The 12,802-nt window shown below is 38.4% G+C and overlaps 1 protein-coding gene and 1 pseudogene across 5 annotated transcripts in view; one reads left to right on the top strand and one right to left on the bottom strand.

The window, feature by feature from the left end:
* Window positions 1–12,802, top strand: part of Gigyf2 (GRB10 interacting GYF protein 2) — a 128,714-nt gene that overhangs the window by 5,830 nt on the left and 110,082 nt on the right. For all 5 annotated transcript variants that reach the window (XM_013157487.3, XM_063237101.1, XM_063237100.1 and 2 more), the window contains one exon: window positions 926–990. The gene's annotated coding sequence lies outside the window, so the exon portion shown is untranslated. The remainder of the gene's footprint in view (window positions 1–925; window positions 991–12,802) is intronic.
* On the bottom strand, window positions 10,398–11,456 carry LOC100723562 (large ribosomal subunit protein eL31-like; annotated as a pseudogene).

The raw sequence follows: 12,802 nt of genomic DNA, 5'->3' as shown, positions 1-12,802 counted from the left end.
ACTGGATGATGTTGCACTTCCCAGGCAGGCACTTAGGCCATTGAGCTAAATCCTCAACTTTTTTTTTTTTTTTTTTTGCCAAAGAATGTCTTTAAGAGATAATACCAAAACACTTTTTTTTTTTCACTCCAGCGTTCTGGATTGAAGTCGGGGCCTTGGACATGCTAGGCAAGCACCCTGCCTTTGAACTACATCTCAGTCCTTTTTAATGTTTGAGACAAAGCCTTGCTGAATTGCCAAAGCTGGCCTTGCTTGTAGTCTTGTCTCATCCTCCAGAGTAACTAAGATTACAGCTGTGTGCCACCTTGCCCACCTGTACTGTGTTTTTTGTTTTTTTTTTTTTTGAGACACCATTTCGCAGTAGTCTGGGCTGGCCTCAGACTTAATGGTAATCCTCCTGTTTCAACCTCTGAAGTGCAGGGATCACAAGGCATATGTCACCACACCTAGCTATAATGTGATTTTGAGTGAAGACTCTTATTGCCCAGAAACCTTGTGAGAATCATTTAAGACTTTTGTTTAAAAAGTATATATTTTAGTCGCACTGTAGTGCTACCGTGATCCTCTAATATGTGGGAATCTAGTTCATGAACTTACCATCCAGCCAGGGTGGCATACCTTCAGTCTCTGCATTCTGGAAGGCTAAGGTGGAAGAATTGATATTTGACAGTCAGGCCTGGGCAGTTTAGCAATTTATCAAGAAACAGTCTCAAAATTAAAAGTAGGACTGGGATGTATGTCTCTGAAGACCCTAAAATTTAAAACTGTCAAAACCCCCCACAAAGGAGCACATAGGAGGCAATCTAGTATTTTAACTAGGTTTGAAAACCATTTCTTGTAAAATATATTCCTGATGAAAAATTGTTTTAAAAAGTTTTAAAGAGGTTGCTGGGTGATTCACATTAATATTTTTTATCATTTACAGTGTTAAAGGACCCAGACAGATTCTGCTCCAACCTCTTCCTGTGAACCAGCAGAACTTTTGAACAGGTAAGTTGGAAAGGAAACCCCAAACTGAGGTGTTACGCAAATAGGTGATTTGTACGTTTTTTTTTTTTTTTTTAGTAAGACTGGGGATGGAACCCAGGGCCTTGTACATGCTAAGCAAGTGCTACCTCATTGGATTATATTCCCAGCCCCTAAAGTGATTTTTGGTTTTAGTTATTTTTTGTCCTAGTATTTCTCCTGCAGTTATGGATAGTGAGTAGAAAATTCTTCCTTGGTGCCTTGAGCAATGCTTTTGGGTCAGGTGTGCTGGGAGCTCAAGGTATTATAAAAGAACTCACAGGCGCTTGCCAAGAACAAGAAATTGGTAAGCCTTCGGGAACTAGCAGTCTAGGTGGCACTTTGCTTCCAGTTTTTTCATAAGTAACCTCTGCAAGGTTTTGTCTTGCCTTAGTTACCTTTCTTCAGTCTGGCCTTTTATACTTAAAAATAAGGAAAAAATGACTCCATTCTTGGAAATGTGAAGTTGAGCTCTACTGCTACTAGCCAACTGGCTACTAGCTCAGTGTCCGAATTTCACTTTTCTGGGAAGGAAAGTTCAAATGATTTTGCTTGGTTCAATTTTCCATTGTTGGTGCAGTTTGTTTTGGTGTAGGGTCTCAGTCTAGAAATGTAAGCATAGTGAGCTGAAAGGTAGTGGCAATTCTAGGCAGACTCTCATAGAGGCTTCTAGGTATTTTCCTTTTCTAGCATTTTAGAAAAAAATCCTGCAAATAGTGCTGTAGTTGTAATTTTTGTGTCCTAAAGAGTTAATTAACATACATACTTTTTTTGTGTACGTGAATGAGGCCCAGTTGATCTTACTGTGTTTGGAATTTTTCCAGTTCAGTTTTGTTTTGTTTCATTCTTTTGTTTTGGAGTAGGATCTTGCTGTGGAGTACAGACTAGCCTTGAGTTTATGGCAGTCCGCTTGCCTCAGCCTCTGGAAGTGCTGAGATTACAGTGCTGGAGTCATAGGCAGTGTACTGCCATGCCCGGCAAGTGTTTTTTTAGTCTTTTTGAGGCAGGATTTTGCTGTGGTGGTCAGGCTGGCCTTGAACTCACGTTATAGTCCAGGCTGGCCCAAACTCAATGATCCTTCTGCCTCAGCTTCCCAAATACTGGAATTACGGCATGTGCCATCATGCTGTGCCCTTAGCTATTTTAGTGGACCATTTTGAAGTCTTGTTTGGGAATTGCTAGTAAATATATAGAATGATGTTACATCTAATGACAGGCTGCAGATGTGATTTCCTACAATACTTTGTTGTAGCGAAGGATTTTTTTGATTTTATTTTTTAAGGTAGGAAAGACCCTCTACCCACATTGTACATAATTTTTTTATTTTGGAAATATAAAGTAAGACATATTTAGAGATTTGTGAGGTTTAAAATGATTTCCATATAACCTGTATAAAAGTTGCATAGCCTCTGGGAATTCTTCCCTGCAAATATTGCCTTGTGGTGAGGTTACCATGGGACATGACAGTAATATTTGTGGCATTGTAATTTTTTGTAGGATAGTTTACTTTTTTTTTTTTTTGTCTTTTTTCTTTTTATCGGTACCGGGGATCGAACTCACGACCGCCTGCTTTCAAGGCAGATGCTTATGCCGCTGAGCTAAATCCCCAGCCCGATAGTTTACTTTTGCTTATTTTATTATCCTTTAACCAAAAGTGGGGGAAAAAAGAGAGCTTATATACTGTTCAGAAGCAATAAGGTGGTCCAGGGATACAGCTCAATGGCACAGCACCTGCCTGGCAAGCATGGGATTGTGAGTTTGATCCCTGTTACCAAAACCGTCCCCCCCAAAAACAAACAAGCAAACAAAGCAATGGGGAAAAAAATAAAGCAATGCAGAAAAATGATAGTAATACCTTTTTTTTCCTTTTTCAAGTGGTCTTTCATTGCCAGTATGTTCTTTGGAGACAGTTTATTTTGTTCAGGTTATCCTGGAGGAAATCTTAGGAGTTTTAGTCCTTTTAGTACTGGTCCTTTGGTTGTAGAGACTGACAAAGAATTGATGGAAGCACTGTGTTGGTACTTTGTAATTGGTGAATCATGTGTAGACTTCAGTGCCCTTGTCCAAAGGCTGTCGTGGTTAGTTCTGGGAACTGTCACAGTACTACCCATGTGTACTTTGTGTGTAACTAGATGCGAAGTCATTATGGGAAACCAGGGCATCAAAGAGCCTTGTATTCTAGAATCTGACACTCTGTAGACCATTTTTTCCCCTCCAAATCTGGAATTGAACCCAGGATCTTAGCTTGCCAGGCATGCGCTTGTGCTGCTGAGCTATATCCTTGGCCCTCTTTAGAGTTTTATGCTGCTTATGCTGTAGTTGTGAAGTTTCTAATAGTAGAATAGCATACATTTCTGTAAGAGTGTTTTGTGCATTGTCTGAGTAATGCAAAGGAGTGGGAGTTAGGGTGCAGTGAAACAGTGGAAGATTGGGAAAAAGAAAAAAAGTTTCTACAAAATGAATTCCTTTAAAATTTGAAAGGAAACGACAAGGAAGGAAATCAGCTGCTGCTGAGTACTGCATCAATGCAAGTATGTAGTGAAAAGTTTGTGGGTTTCTGAGCAGAGAGATGGGTTTAATTTTCTGTCACTTACATAACTTTAGACAGGTTAGTTTCTCGAGGGCTTACTTACCTGCAAAGTTTACCACATGATTGTAGAAATTAGAAATCCAGAATGCCCAAAGTAATACAGTACCTGGAATACAGTAAGTAGACTGTCAGTGAATGATCTTTTATGACTTATTACTATGTAAATTGTTAATTTTTTTGGTTTTTGAGTACTGAGTTTGGACTTTGGCCTTTGCACTGAACCATACCCCAATCCCTGTTTCATTTTTTATTTTAAGACATGGTCTAGCTAAGTGGCTGAATTGCCCAGGCTGGGCTCAAACTTTTGATTCTCCTGCCTCAGCCTGTTAGAGTGCTGGAATTACAGGCCTATGCTATCACACTCAACTGAAATAGGTAAAGTTTGTAAAATTTCATGTTTATAAGATTTGAATAGGCAAAAAAAAAAAAAAAACCCTAAACAAAAATGATTTGAACAGGCATGTCATTGGGTTTTCTGTTTGCAAGACTTTTATAGATATTTTTTACGTACAAACAAATAGGCCGGGCAGTACTACCAAAAAGAAAAGACAAACAAGCTCCAAAAAACTTACGTAACAAGGCATGGTGGTACATGTCTCTAATCTCAGTATAGGGAAGCCTGATACAGGAGGATGGTAAATTTGAGACCAGCTGGGGTTACATAGTAAGATTCTATATTTAGAGAACAAAACAAAACCCAGTAATTGAGGTTACTGCTGTATATTGTTAGAGTTAATAAATCAAGTTTTTATTGCCTGTGAGCCGGGCTCTTCTGTGCATTCCAGGGTGGCCTTAAACTCAAGGCAGTCCTCTTGCCTTAGTCTCCTAAGTGCTGAGATTCAGGTGTGTGCCACCAAGTCCAGTGGTAAATCGGTATTGTCGATGCATTATTACTAAACTCTACAGCCCATCATTCATTCACATTTCTCTAGCTTTACCTAGTGTCTTTTTCTGTTTAAGAATCATGTCTAAGATACCATTTTTCATTTACTCAGGCATCTTTAGGCTTCTTTGGCTATTAGTTTTTCTGACTTCTTTGTTTCTTGATTACCTTAGCAAGCTTAAGTAGTACTAGTCAAATATTTTCTAGAATGTATCTGTTTCTCCTAATGTTTTCTCCATGATTAGACTACTGTGTGGGGTTTAGGGCAAGATCACAGTGGAGAGAATGTGTCATCACATACTAAGAGCACCTAACGCCCATGTGACTATCACCTTTGATGCTAGCCTTGGTGCCTTGTCAAGTTTGTCCTGCGTAAAGTAATTATGCCTCTCTCCTTTTGAGAAACTGAGTTTTAAGTTTTTTTTTTAGTTGAGGAGGAAAGTCAATTTTAATTTTAGTATGTTTAATTTTTTTTAAATAACTTTTTTGGGGGTTTTATTTACATACAGTTAAAACTCTTCATTTTCAGTGTATATCTTGATGACCTTCATCATAATCAAGATAACCATTTCTTTTTCCCCAAAATTTACTTCATCTTTTTTGAAATCATTACCCTTCTTGCTGATCCATTTTCTGTGACTGTAGATTATTATTATCTCTTCCAGAATTTCAAGTAAATAGAATCATTCAGGAAGTAGGGTGTATTTTTTTTTTTCCAGTACCAGGGATCGAACTCACGACTATGTACTTGCAAGGCAGGTGCTTTTGCCGCTGAGCTAAATCCCCAGCCCCGAGGATGTATTTTTTTAAAGTACAAAACTATATGTTTTATTAGTAAGCCCTTGAAGTGCTTTTACTGTCTACACTGATGTTTTGATATTAAATGTATACAAATGTTACTATTAAAGCCCGGAACAAATCCCCCCCCCCCCAAAAAAAAAAAAAAAAAGGAAACACCCTTCAAAACCAAGGAATACATGTCTTTATCTGGCTTCTTTTACCTAGTACAATGTCTGATTCATCTTGTTGTTCACATGCGTTAGTAGTTTGACTTTTAATGCCAAAGATAGCTCCAAGGTGTGTTACAGTAGTATTTATTTACTCATCTGTAGAGGAGTGTTTGGATTGTTCTTGGTTTTGGGCTATTAGAAGTAAAATTGACCAGGTTGGGGATTTAGCTCAGTGGCATAAACGCCTGCCTGGCAAGTGTGAGGCCGTGAATTTGATCCCTGGTACAAAAAAAAAAAAAAAAAAAGAAAGAAAAAAGAAATGCTGACTTTAGTTTCATGGGACAGGTAATGATTCAGAATTGTACTGGGCTGTAATTTGTGCTGTATATCACAACAGTACAAATTAGGTATTTAAATTTCTTATGGAATGAGAAAATTGAGCAGAGCATCAATAGTTTTTAAAAAGAGGGGCTGGGGATTTTAGCTCAGCGGCATAAGCGCCTGCCTTGCAAGCAGGGAGTTGTGAGTTGGATCCCCCGTACTGATAAAAAGGAAAAAGACCAAAAAAAAAAAAAGATAATGTACATGAACAATAACTTCATTTATAATGTGTGGGTCTAGTATATGTAGGTAATTCGCTTGAACTTTCATTGACTTTTGGGGAGGAAATTGTGTTATATTTTCAGGCTAAATATTTAGTAATAAAGTGAGTAATTTTAGTACTTGAGTGAATAAGCCTGATTTTGCTTCAGAAACATTTGTTACAAATCATTGTTTTTACAGATACTTTATTTTTCGGTTTTCTCTGAGGCAGAGTCTCCTATGTAGCTCAAGCTGGCTTTGAACTCACTGGGAGCCTATTTGCATCAGCCTCCTGAGTACTGGGATTGTAGCACGCACCATCGTGTCTAACTACAGATCATGTTTTAAAAGTTACTCAAAAATGTTTGCATGTTTATTAGCTGACTTATAGTAAGATACAATGAAATGAAGGAAAAAGTTTTCTAAAAGTTCAGAGCAATGTCCTCTTTCATATTTTAAAATACGAAGTCATTTATGTACTTTTTTTTTTTTTAAGACAGGGTCTCACTATGTAGTCCATACTTGCCTTGAACTCACTGTATAGCTCAGGCTGGTCTTGAACTTGTGGTGATCCTCCTGCCTCCCAAGTGCTGGGATCACAGGCTCTGTACTCATTGTGTAGTTTAGTCTGACTTTGAATTATAATTCTCATGCTTTAACCCTTCTGAGTGCTAGGATTATATGCACATATTATCACATCTGGCTAAAATTCATTTTAAACCAAGTGAATGAATGTCAAAAAGAATTTTCACTTTCTGTGACTTTCATGTTGGAGAAGTACTCATTTCATGCAGGCTAGCTATATCCTTTTTTTGTGGTGATTAATGTAATTTATTGTTGCAAGTTATAGAAATAGAGCATAAGTCATTACTAACACTTTTTCATCTTTTGTTTCTATCTTTTTTGCGGATGTGTAAAATTACACTGATGTTCAAACATTACTGTGCTTGCATTTTGTTGAGTGAATGTTCTACTTTTTAATTTTTTTTGGTATAGGATCTTTGGTATGTAGTTCAGGCTAGCTTTGAATTCACCATGTGAATAGCCCAAACTATTTTTTTTTTTTTTTAAGTTTAAGGATAGTAAAATCCCACAAAACAAAACAGAACAAAGCCAATTGAAACAAAGCAGCAAAATTGATACAGAACTATAAGGCAGGATACTAGGAAAACAACAGTAGCTACCATGGTATATCTCCTTATCTTCACAATATTTGTCCATTCCATCAGGTATAGCAAAATCAAACCAAAACCAAAACAGAATAAAACCAAGCAAAACAGAATATGGAATAAAGCAAAACAATCAGAACAAAGCAAAACAGTGAGAATGTTGGATTTCAAAGACAAAATAGAAGAAAATCCCATATTTGCTGTCCTGCATACTGTCATCCTGTCAAGAGATGCTCAGATGGCTGGTTCCAGGCCTGCAAAATTAAACAATACAAGCATTTAGTTGCTTCATGTACCTTAATTACTATCAGCTCAGCCTGTCCACTGAACCAGCCCGTTGTTCACAGGATTGGGAGGCAGGAGCACAAAATGTTCTTGAACTTGTGGTGATCCTCCTGCCTCAGGCTCCAGAGTGCTGGCAGTTACAAGTGTGCACCACCACCCTGGGCTAGTTCTACCCTTTTTACTTTTCACTATTATAAACAATGTGGGATTCCCCTTCACATTTGGACTTTTCTTTTTTATCATTTTATTTGACTTTTCTGATTTTGGAAGAAGAATGTATTTTGCATCTTTTCTAGCCTTGTGACTGAGCCTTGCTTCATTTGAATGCACACCTGTGTACAGGCTTGAAGAGCTGACAGATTTGTAGATTATCAAGGTGACAGGTAGGTTATCAAGGTGGTGATACACGTTTTTTGTAGCAAAATGTAAGTAGGGAATGAATTTAGTCTGTGCTATCAGAAAACTTGCATTTAAAAGTTTCATTTCATGCCCACTGAAATATTTTTAACTGAGTAATTCTTTTCTAGTTAAATCATTTATGGTGTAATTTAACTATTTATTTTTTTAGAGAAGGGTGTTGCTATGTATTTCAGGCTGGCCTTGAGCTCACTGTGTAGCTCAGCTTGGTCTTGAGTTTGCAGCAGTTCTCCAGAATGCTGAGATTATAGTTGTGCACCACCACTCCTGGCTAATTTAAACTTTTTTCAGCAGAACAACTGAGATGTAAAGCCACATGCTCCACCATGCCATATTGTTAGATGGTTTTTATAAGAAAGATTTAGAGTTTTTCAAAAGTGTGTATGCCTTGATTTGTTACTGAAGTAATGGTGGTAGCTAATATGCCATGGACCCTTCTGGGATTCACTCTTACGGAATCTTTTCAGAACTGCACTATCAAACATTGTGTGAGTGTGATTCTTCATCTCTGGCTTCTGGCTATTTGTCAAGATGGCACTTAGCATTATAGGCTTTCTTCTTTGGTTTTTGAAGTAGTCTCACTATGTAGTTCTGGCTGGCCTTCAGCTCACATGTAGCCCAGACTGGCCTTGAACTTACTGCATCCTCCTAAATGCTGAGATTACATGTGTGTACCACCATTCCAGGCTTGCTTCATGTTATAGGGATTGTCTGAGCCCGGAAGTCATTGGTTTCTTTGCTTTGTCCCACAACAGACTTAAGAACGAGGGGTAAGCGTTGACAAGTCTGTGGTCTTTATTGTAAGCCCCACAATACAAGTCAGGTTGATTCTTTTTTCTTCCCTCCTTTGAAAATGTGTTCTGTCACACATATACACAAAGTGATTGATGAGTTTGCCACATATGAGCTGAATAGTTAAAAGATGAAGAAGCCAGGAAGACTATCGAAAAATATACAAATAAAAGTAATTAGAATAATCAGAAATAAAATAACAGTGAGGGCTAAATTTAGCCCATTTTTAAAATGTTGAAAAAGGGCCAGATTCTCTACTTAATTTCAAGTATGTAGGAGGTACAGTTTATTAAAGACCTATTTCCCGGTACTAATTGTGTAAAGAATATATTACTTGAATTTAATTAGAAGAAATTTTGAGTATTGGACATGCCCCAACATAGAGATGATGTGGAAATATTTTCTCACCTCTTTTTTTCCCCCTTTTTTCTAGTATTGATTGAATCCAGTACTGCAGTGAGCTATATTCCCAAGGAAGGGAAGAGAAAAAATGATGAGCAACGAAGGAGAAAATGGAAGCAAAACTTTGCATCCTTTGTTGCAGTCCCATCCTAACTTTCTTATTCTCTTGACCCCACCTCTCCTTCCTGGTTTTATTCGTTTTTTGAGACTTTTGTACTGATTTTATTTTGAATTTGTGCATTGTGTTAGCTGTTGATGTTTTCATGCTGCCTTAGGTAAGGGAAGCCTTCCTACCCTGGTAATTTTCCCTTCCGTTCACTTTTGCCTTCTTAGGTTATATTCGCCTAAATTGTGGTGTGTGTGAGAGGGAGCAGAATCAGGATCTTACCCTTTCCCATTCATAGACCTGTTCTCCTCCTTTCCTAGGGGACCCCTTGGGCTGATTGATCTGTTCCTCTTGTCCTTGTGTGGTTATTGTTAACCCTTTCAAACACTTTCTGGTCTGTTTATTTTTGAGATAGTCTTACTATGTAGCCTAGGCTGGTCTGGAACTCACAGTAATTTCCCCATGCTTTAGCCTCCGGAGTGCTAGAATTACAGATGTGCCGTGTCATACCTGGTTCACTTCCTGGTTTAGAGAATAGATTATGTGTGTTCATTTTGTCTCTGTGCAAAACCTTTTTCCTCTGAAGTTTATGCTGTCTTGACTCATTAATAGACACACACCTTGGAGGCTTGTCCTTTAACTCATTGTCTTCTCTGCTGACCTCTGCCCTTATCCTGAGGTGGCTCCAGAGTCCACATAGATGACCCATTGAATTCTCTTAGGCTTCTGGTTTCTTGACTTCTATTTTTATTTTAGTGTTTCAGTTTTATTCCTATTGCATCTCCTTTTTGATACTACCAAAATTTCAGATTTCTGAACACTTTTCTGATTTCACTTCTTTCCCCGTGTAGCCTAATTCACACTTTTCCAAGACCCTCTACTTTGACCTTTTTCTTCTATTCATTGTGCTGACAAAACTAACTCTGCTTTAGAAACTTATTAGGAAAGCAAAGGGGGCTGGGGGTTTAGCTCAGCGGCATAAGCGCCTGCCTTGAAAGTAGGCAGTTGTGAGTTTGATCCCTGGTACCGGTAAAAAGGAAAAAGACAAAAAAAAAAAAAAAAGAAAAAAAAAAAAAAAAAAAAAAAAAAGGAAAGAAAAGTAGTTATGAAACTAATAGGAAATGGAGAAAAGAAACTTATTAGGAAAAGAATTACAATTCTCTTTCAATTCCATCTTTCAGAAGTAATTATTTGGGGACATTTATATACACAGTATTTCTTACATTGTATGTAATCATCTCTGTATTTTAGAACTTTTTACTTTTTATTTACAGTTTTATAACTTGATTTTAAAGTTAGTTCTCATCCACATCTCTCTCTCACACTGTCTGGAGATGTTTGAACCAGGCTAACAGAGATGTAGGTCACCAAAGTGTACAGCTTGTTTGATGAACCTGCATCCTCCTTTTGTTTTCTGGACAACCATACACAGATACAATGTGGGACATTCCTTATTTCGTTGGCATTGTTGAGCTTGCTTCTGGTTGGCACATCTTGAGTGGCTGTTTCCTTAATGGCAAATTTGTGGATCTCCCTAAGTGCCTGAGAGGTGTGCTCCTTGAAGCCCACTCCATGGATGTGCTTGTGAATGTTGATGTATTCTTGGGTCAGCACCTTATGGATAGGAGAATGGCCCTTCTCGCCATTCTTCTTTTGGGTGCTATTCTGCCAGGCCAAAGTTGGAAAGGAAGAATGTGATAGATTGTGGCAGGGAAAGCCACAGTTTCAAATACAACTTAGAACTTCCCTTTTTTGAGACATAGTTTCACTATGTAGATCAGACAGACCTTGATCTCACTATGTAGTCCATACTGGTCTCAAACTCCTAGTGATCCACCTGCCTTAGCCTCCCAAGTATTGGAATTACATGTGTGTGCCACCATGTGTATTTTTTGATTTTTTTTCTTTAACGTTTTAAAAATTTGTTTTAAATAATGGTTGGTATTTTTTTATGTCAGCTGCTTTCTCTTTCCTACTGGTATAGATATTTGATTTATGATGAGGCTATGTCCTGATAAACCTTTCCTTAACTTAAAATACTGCAGGTTCAAAATGCACTTAACACACCTACTGAACATCAGAGCCTTGTGACACACTGCAGTTTATCCTGCCACTTTTTTTGAGGAACAAGGTCTTGGTATATAGCTCAGGCTAACCTTGAACTCACAGCAGTGTTTCTGCCTCAGCCTCCTGAGTGTTGAGATTACTGGTGTGAGCCTTTTCTCCTAGTTGTGTGACTGCCTGGAAGATGTGACTCACTGTAGCTGCTCTGCATTTCTAGAGAGATTTGTATAACTAGTCTAGGAAAAGGGTGAAATTTGAAGGATAATTTCTACTGAATACATATCGCTTGCATTGCCTTGTGGAATTGAGATTGTAAGTTACACCATTAAGTTGTGGACCTCTCCCTGGCCCCACTCCATCTCCCTTTTCTTTTCTTTCTTTCTGGCAGGATCTTGCTATGTAGTTTAGGCTGGCACTGAACTCACTTTGTAGCCTAGGATGGCCTTGAACTTGTAGGAATCCTCTTACCTCAGTGCCTTGAGTGCTAGGATTACAGGTGTGTGCCACTATGCTCAGCTGTTTTGTTTTTTCAGTTTTGTTGTGTAGTGCAAATTGGCATTGAACTCTTCTTGGTGATCCTCTTGCCTCAGCCCATTGAATGCTGAGGTTATAGTTATGGGTGTACGCACTAGGCCTTGATTCTAATTTTGTAAAAGTAAGCATCTTATTTCTCTTCCCTGTGCCATATTTGAGAATGGATGTTTGTCTAAACACGTTTGTCTAAAGGAGGAACACTTTCAAGGCTAATGTTTGTGTCTAGATTTGGGAATGGATGTGAGGTGAGAGTGATCATTGACTTATTGGAGGTTGTGTGAATTCTGCTGTCACACTGAACAAGGTAAACGTAGTACTCCCAGGGGAGAAATTAGTCAGTGAAATTGAGTTTAGGCAAAAGGTTTGGCTGGAGAGGTCTAAGCAGATGGTCTTATTCTTTCTTCCTATACTCCTATATGGTGTCTGTTGAGGTTTTATTTTTAAGCTGTGATTCTATCTAGATGTTTTCTCAAAGCCTCATGTGCTTATAGGTGGGGCTTTGAGGTAATTGGATCTTGGAGGTGTGGAATTCATCAACTCTTGAATTTGCATCCAAATGTGATGTTGGGAAGTAGAGTCTGATTGAGGAGGTGGTCACTGGGGTGTATGCTGGAAGAATCCATCTCCTTTCCTTCTCCCCTCATCTGTCTATGCCTCCTGACTGCCGTACTCCCCTGCTGCTTTCCTCTGCCATGCTTTAGAGCTGTCTAGATTGTGGGTTGAAACTTCTACAAATTATGAGCCAAAATAAACTTCTTCAAGTTGTGCGTGCCTGGTATTGTGTCTCAGCAGTGAGAAAGTAACTGAAGACATTTGCCTTGTGCTTATTTTTTCTTGGTTTCTGTTTTGGATATCCTCATTCAGTTATTTGTTTTAGCTGTCTGTACTTGTTTCCAGATCTTTTCCCCTCTTTCCTTTTTTTTTATTTTTCCCTTTCACTTCCTTGCTTCTGCTCCAGAGCACAAGGTCTTCTGGACATCGTTTCAGGAACCCTACTATATTTATTTGTCCAAAACTATACTC

This window comes from Cavia porcellus, unplaced genomic scaffold, assembly GCF_034190915.1.
Source record: "Cavia porcellus strain 051 isolate PalLab524CR breed Dunkin Hartley unplaced genomic scaffold, mCavPor4.1 scaffold_26, whole genome shotgun sequence".
Taxonomy (NCBI): Eukaryota; Metazoa; Chordata; class Mammalia; order Rodentia; family Caviidae; genus Cavia; species Cavia porcellus.
The sequence above is the reverse complement of the archived record's forward strand: the minus strand, read 5'-3'. Positions and strand labels throughout refer to the sequence as shown.